Source organism: Mesocricetus auratus, unplaced genomic scaffold, assembly GCF_017639785.1.
Source record: "Mesocricetus auratus isolate SY011 unplaced genomic scaffold, BCM_Maur_2.0 Super-Scaffold_100015, whole genome shotgun sequence".
Taxonomy (NCBI): Eukaryota; Metazoa; Chordata; class Mammalia; order Rodentia; family Cricetidae; genus Mesocricetus; species Mesocricetus auratus.
In genome coordinates, this window is record NW_024429198.1 from 45,230,175 (window position 1) to 45,237,055 (window position 6,881).

Genomic DNA, 6,881 nt, shown 5'->3' on the forward strand with positions numbered 1-6,881 from the left:
CTGTCTCCTTTTTACAGATGTCTGCCGTCATGCCAGGCCTTTCACATGGGCTCTGGAGATCTGAGTACAGATCCTCAAGTTTACACAGCAGGGACTTGATCCATTGAGCCACTTCCTAGCCCCCAGACCCAAGATTTTTAAAAAATCTACACTTAATACTGTCACATAATATGTTTTACAAGCAAAACTAAACTATGATGATAAAATAAAAACAGTGGCCATTTATGGACAAGATGAGTGGAAAGGAATATTCCGGGATGGCAGAAATATGTTATGTGTTGTAAACATGTAAGTTACACAGATGTGCACAGGTTTTGAAACTCAGAAAACTGAATACTTAAGATTTTTTATTTTACTGTAAGCAAATATTTGTATATTTTACTATAACCAAATCATACCACACCAAGAAACATTTAGAAAAGGAAAGTAGATTAACAGTGTTACCCACAGAAGCATCCTTTAATTTAATTAAACCTTTGAATGAGTTCATGATTATTACATTACTGTAACCATCCCTAAAATAGAATTTGGGGAAATACATATACATTTAGATATGTAAATATGTATGTGCACACACTTACAGGCTTTTGATACATTTTGAAATTTTGTTAAGGTACATTCTCAAGTTTTTACATTTTGTTAGTGTGGTGTGCATGCGTGCGTGTGCATGTTTTCATGTGTGGTGCATTCATGCATATAGAGGTTAGCAGTTGATGTTAGGTAACTTCTTCAACCATTCTTCACCATATTTACTGAGGCAGGGTTGTCCTGGACCTTAAGATCACCAAATTCAGCTAGTCTAGCTATCCAGTTTGCCTCGGGAATACCCAGTCTTTGTTTCCCAGGTGCTAGGATTACAGGAAGGACCTACCCAGTTTTTACATATGTTCTGGGAATCTACCCTGGTCCTCACACTTGTCCTCACATTGAATCATTTCCTCAGTCCTTTTCTCCTTTCATAACTTGATAAGGGAGCCACCCTTTGAAGGGAAGAAGGGAGATTTTGGGAGGGCTCCTGGTTCCAGTCCATCATAACAGAGCATGTAATGGGGAAAGCTACTTACTCCATAGCAGCCAGGAAGCAGAGAGAAAGAGCTCACTTTTCTAACAAAACTTCATCCTCCAAACCCACTAGGCTGTGACTCCATGTAGATTTACCAGGTCATGAATGCAATACTTTACTGATTTAGTCTGAAGTTCAACCACTGAACATTGAGGACCAAGTTTTCAACCCATGAGCTTCTGTGAGATAGTTACTATTCAAGCCACAACATACTGCTAAATCCTTGATAATATACTTCAAAACAGATTCTCTGCTGTTTACATAATTATCAACAGTGTGATTTACTCTGAAATGCATGGGAAACAGATTACTTGAAAATGATGGTATGGCAATCAGCCTAGTTCCTTCCAGGAATTTTCTCCTGAAGACCTTATGTAAAGACAAAGAGGGATGCTGCATGCTGGGGTGTACAGCTTACTCCTAAATTCTCATTTTCACTTTCCCTGGGCCACATAGCATTCCATGCTTAGTAACATGACTTCTTCTGGGTCATGCTTAGAGTTCATGTTCTTTTGACAAAACACACCACACAGATGCTCCTGAGGTCAACTGACTTCCAATCTACTGAAGGCATGCCTACATCTCCCTCCTGCTTTTCTTACTCTTCAATGCCCACAAATCCCCTTCTAAGGGCTGAGGTTTGGAACCACACAAACCAGAAAGACTTGGAGATTATTTCTGTTTCCACACAACTCAACCGCAGTTTCCATGACTGAAGCAGAAAGGAACGCTGAGGTGGCAGAAACACAACCACCATCCATATTAAAAGACCTGAGTTCAAATGGTTAGAAAAGGTGTGCATGTAGATTTTAATGCATAGCGCCATTCTTCAAATGGAGTCTATAGATAAACTGAACCTGTACAAATGTTACCTTATGCCTGGCAACAGTTGAGACACCAGGAGACCCAGGACTAGCCAGATGAGGATGACACTCACCTCACTCTACCAACCAGCATGACAAAAGAAACTATTGACAGGAAGCAAACCCCCACCTCTCTCAGTTATCCCTGTGAATGGTAGCACTGTGTCACAGTGAACTCCAGACTTTAATTCCTTCCAACCAGGAACCTGTGCATGGAGCGTCTGCCAACCTTCAGGGCTGATTGGAGCCTGGCCTTCTCTGCTGCTTGTCCCTAGTCTCTGGTGGAAGTGTTAATGACAGGGAAATGGATACCAGCAGGAGAGACACAGGGAGGCAAGAAAAAGCCACCGATGGTGCAAAAGCCAATAATTAGCTCTTGGATAATCACAATTTAAAAGAAACAGTAATTTCGGGAGTGGATATCTCAAGGGATAATTGTCTGAACAGAAAAGAGGGAGAGGATGACCACCCAAGGTAAAGGGGTTAGGGACACCTGCTGCCAGCACTCCCCATCAGCCATTTCAATTACTTCATCTTTTGTCCCCCTCCCATCACCTCTGTGAACTTGAGCTTTGGTGGCCCCTGCAATCACACAGTCACATAATTAGGGAGACATGTGCCATCTTATACCACTGATGTACTTCAGGAGATGCTGGTATACAGTAGCTCCCCTCTCCTCCAGCACACACATCATAGGAGACCCCGGACTTCAAGTAGGCATAAACTTGATGAATCCAACACCACTCTTGTTCCTGGCTACATCTCATCCTTCCACCTCCTTCTAGAAGAAATCACCTGGTTTCTGACCAGGTCCTATGCTAGTATATATGGGTCACCACACAAAATATTAAAAACAAACTTGTCACAATCAACCCTTAAAAGAGGGTTGGCTTGTCCTGTAATCTCCAGAACTCTGGGACCTTGATCTGAAATTAAGTTCCCTTATTCTGTCTACAACACTCTTGACATCCTACAAGAGCTGGTAGACACCCTACCCATCTTTAGTACACCTGTTTCTTTTTAGTTCCCTAACCTTTCCTACATAAACCTGATTTCAAAGAAAACACTCCTTTGCTCTTTTACCTTTGAGGGAAGATGAAGTTCCCAGGAAAGCGGGCGTGTGTGAGTACAATGATGAGGTCTTTTTTTCTGTCTGATGATCAGATTTCCTTCCCGATCCTAATGCTGTTTAGCACCTGCCCATGTGAGCAGAGGGGAAGAGACATTGGGAGCCAGTAAGGCCTGTTCCTTTCTGGTAATGTCCGGCTTAGAGAAAGCATTATGGTACAGCAGCACTTGAACTGAGTATTATTGACTCTGAAAACCATTTTAAAAAATCTATAGTTACCAGCAATAATATTGATGCTCTTGTCTATAAAAAATCCCTTTATCTCATATCTGGCTGGGTATAGAAGTATGTGACTTGAAATTCTGTCTCTACAAGGTCAGACTCACAAGACACAGGAAATGGGAGGAATCTGGATGCTAAAGCTCACTGACCCATGTGGGGATCAACTTCCCAAAACTGTCCTGCAACTATTGCTTACCTGAATAGAGTAAGTGAATTACAGCAGTGTGATGGGGCTGACCATGAACGGATTCTTTAAAATCCATCGCCAGTGTCATTTTCCGTGTGTAGCATCAATGCTGTAGACTTTACGTGGGCTCCGCTTACATTAGCTTCCCCTTCTGTTAGTGGCTCAGCAGCATGGCTGAGCCTTTAGTCCTTCCACTGCATTCAGTCTTAACACGTGACCTCTGTTCTCTACCCATACGGAAGCTTCTTCCTCATGAGCTGAGCATCCTATCACTGGTGTGTATCTGTGGAAGGAGTCATGAAGATGGTTACCTCCTGTCCTTGGTGCCTCCCCAAAGGCAGCCAGCAGTAGGAAGCAGCGATAGGAAGCATACAGTGGTACAAGAACATGCCGGCACTGGAAGTTCAGAGAAAGTGTTGGGCGTACTTGGATTCAGGACAGTTTCCTGTGGGACCATCTGAGGCTAACAGCATAGTCGGTCCTTGCAGAGGACTTGCATTCAGTTTCCATCTCCTACATCAGGCAGCTCACAACTGCCTGTAGCTTGACTTCTAGGGAATCTCATTCCCTTACCTGTATTCATGTGCACATACTCACACAGGCACATGTGTGCACACATCATTTTAAAGTGACAAAGTATATATTTAAGAAAATGTATCTTAGCATGTCTGACTTTGTCCATGATGTCAAAAAGAAATACATGGGACTAAGGATGGTAGCTTTCTGCTTTTGCTTTTCTTTTCCTTTAATTGGTTTTTATTTTGATCCTTGCAGCACCCCTGCTCCATTGCTGCTTTTGGATCTGACCTCCTTATTCAACCCTTCCCACCTCCTGACAACCAAAGCAGAACAGAGATCCACATAGGCCCTCACATGAGCAGTCAGAACCCTACCACAGCATGGCTGAACTGTCTGGAGGGTCTCTGCTCTACTTTTGTCTTTGAATGCTGACCAAGACAGAAATCTCTGGAATACTGTTCACCTCTCATTCCCATTAGGACAATAAATGGCTCCCCCAGAATTCCCAGAGTTGTTTGCTCATTTGGACAGTGCCCTGCTAGTTATCTCTTAATTATTTTTGTGTCTATTTCCTTTGTCAGAGTGTACACTCCTCAAGGCCATAGAATACATTTTGTTCAGTAATAGATAATAGCTGCTCTATAATGATGTCTAACATAAACATCTGAACCATTTCATCTCTAGCCCCTCTGCTGTACACACTCACCTACATACTAACAGAACACACGGGTGTGTGCATGTGTGTGTATGCATGTGTATGTGATCACACACACACACACACACATACACATGATCATGCCTTGAAATACTTAGTGTATTTATGGCTAACCATGCCACTGAACACACCCAGAACATTACAAGCCCTCCTGCGTTCCCAGGTGAGTATTTTATATTTCCTTCCAGGTGAGTATTTACATTATGTGGAGTGGCTGTTTTTATCTCTGCTTTTACAATGAGAGAACAGCTGCATCTTCATTCCCAATTAATTTCCACTTCCTCCTTTTCAATTTTGTTCTAGAAGAAATAGAAGAGATGGTGTTAATTAAAGGATTTGGCACATGCTGTACACCATTTATCTTTCTCCCAAATTCCTATGTTGATGTTGCATCCTCATTACCAGTGGAAGAATTAGGAGTCAGGGCTTCTGGCCTTATGGAAGAGGCCTTCTGCCACATGGGAGGACAATTGCTTATGAATAAGGATAAGAAGAAAGAGAATCAGAGAGACAGAGAAACAGAGAGACAGAGACAGAGAGAGAGATGGGAGGTGGTCAGGGTCCTTTAAAAAGTAAACATTGAGTGTGCACAGATGGTGCTCTTGGTGCTGCAGCTGAGAACGTATCCTGCCAGAACCCCAAGGACAGGCAGTACAGATGCCTGAACACTGACACTATGAACCAGGAGATAGACTTCATTGGATATCAAATCTGCTGCCCCAGCTTCCAGAATTGTGGGAAATGAATTTCTGTTGTCAGGAACCACTTAGTTTATGGTGTTGTCATTGCAACTCAGAAGGACTAAGGTGGGACAGTGTGAAGGCATAAGTGAAAAAACTGTAGACGTCCAGACAGACAGTGTCCAACTGTCAGGCTAGAGATAAGAAATGAGAACCTAAAATATGGTGTGGTGGCTCAGGCCAGACCAAGGTCGGGTGTTTGAGGTTATCCTCAGGGATGATGATGGTCCAAGGCTAGTTTGTGCTCTGTGAGTTGATGTCTCAAAAAAAAATGAAAAAGAAAAAGGAAGAAAGCAAAAAGATTAGAAGAGGAGGTGGAAGAGGAAGAAATGAACTGAAATGAAACTTGGGACAGTGCTGCCTTTTCACTGAGGTGAACTTTGATTTCTCTGGACCAGGTGTTTCAGCATCATTGCCATCAGGCAGGGCATGCCCTATACACGCAAGCATGTGCACACGTGCACGCACGCACACACACACACACACACGCACACACACACACCATCTCTGTGCAGCATACACTTTACCATAACCATTTCAATATAAATGTGAGTGGCATGTTGGCTGCAATAAAGTGATTTTATTATGAATTTTTCATTCACAAGCCATTGTGCTGGAGGAAAATTGCAGACTGTTCCTAATCATGGCTGACAAACTATTTTACCACTCAGTAGCCACCAACTTCTTCTTTGAGTCCTGACATCCCTCTCAGAATATGCTTTTTTATTCAAGACTCATCTGATTACACTCCATTCAGCCCAAGAATTACTTTCAAAGTTAGGGAAACAATTTTCATACAAGTACTAAAGTGCAATCCTGGCTCAGCAGGATCAAGAATCAGAGGAATCTCTCAGATGGCATCTCTAGCCACATTATTCCTCAGTTTTTTAAAACTGACTACATGTATTCATTGTTTTCACATGATGTAAGCCTGAAGTGGCTTTGGGGTTCTAGCTGGAATATCTACAAGCAATTTCAACAGTCTACTGGTTTCCCAACACAAAATCCCCCCCCAAAGAAATCTGGTGCACACATTAGTTGTAGAGCACTAGTCAGTCAATGACCAATTAGAATGAAGTTCCATCTTTTCATGTTATCTTATTATCAGCCATGGGCTGGGAATGGAACAGAATTTGGAAAACCCTATTCAGGAGGGTTTGCAAGGGAAGCTGGATTCTTCGAGAACTGAGGTGTGAGGCTTTACCTGTAAAGTAAGCACTGTTCTTTCATGGGCAGCACCAACTTCTAGCCCAATCTTGAATCTTCTAGTTTTCTCTCTGTCCTTTCAGTATCTCTTCCAAAATGTCAGATGAATGGTACAAATGTCATCTAAATATTTACATCTGGCTATCTGCCATGTGACAAATTTGAAATTTATCAATGCTTTGCATTCATCAATATCCCATCGTCCTTATTTTCTAGGAAAATGCCAAACTGATTTGC

At 42.3% G+C, this 6,881-nt stretch overlaps 1 long non-coding RNA gene across 1 annotated transcript; it reads left to right on the forward strand.

Moving 5' to 3' along the window:
- The first annotated feature begins 3,382 nt into the window (after positions 1-3,382).
- LOC121144275 lies at positions 3,383-4,485 on the forward strand. Its single transcript, XR_005881594.1, has 2 exons — positions 3,383-3,482; positions 4,239-4,485. It is a non-coding gene; the product is annotated as an uncharacterized LOC121144275 (long non-coding RNA).
- Positions 4,486-6,881: the final 2,396 nt, after the last annotated feature.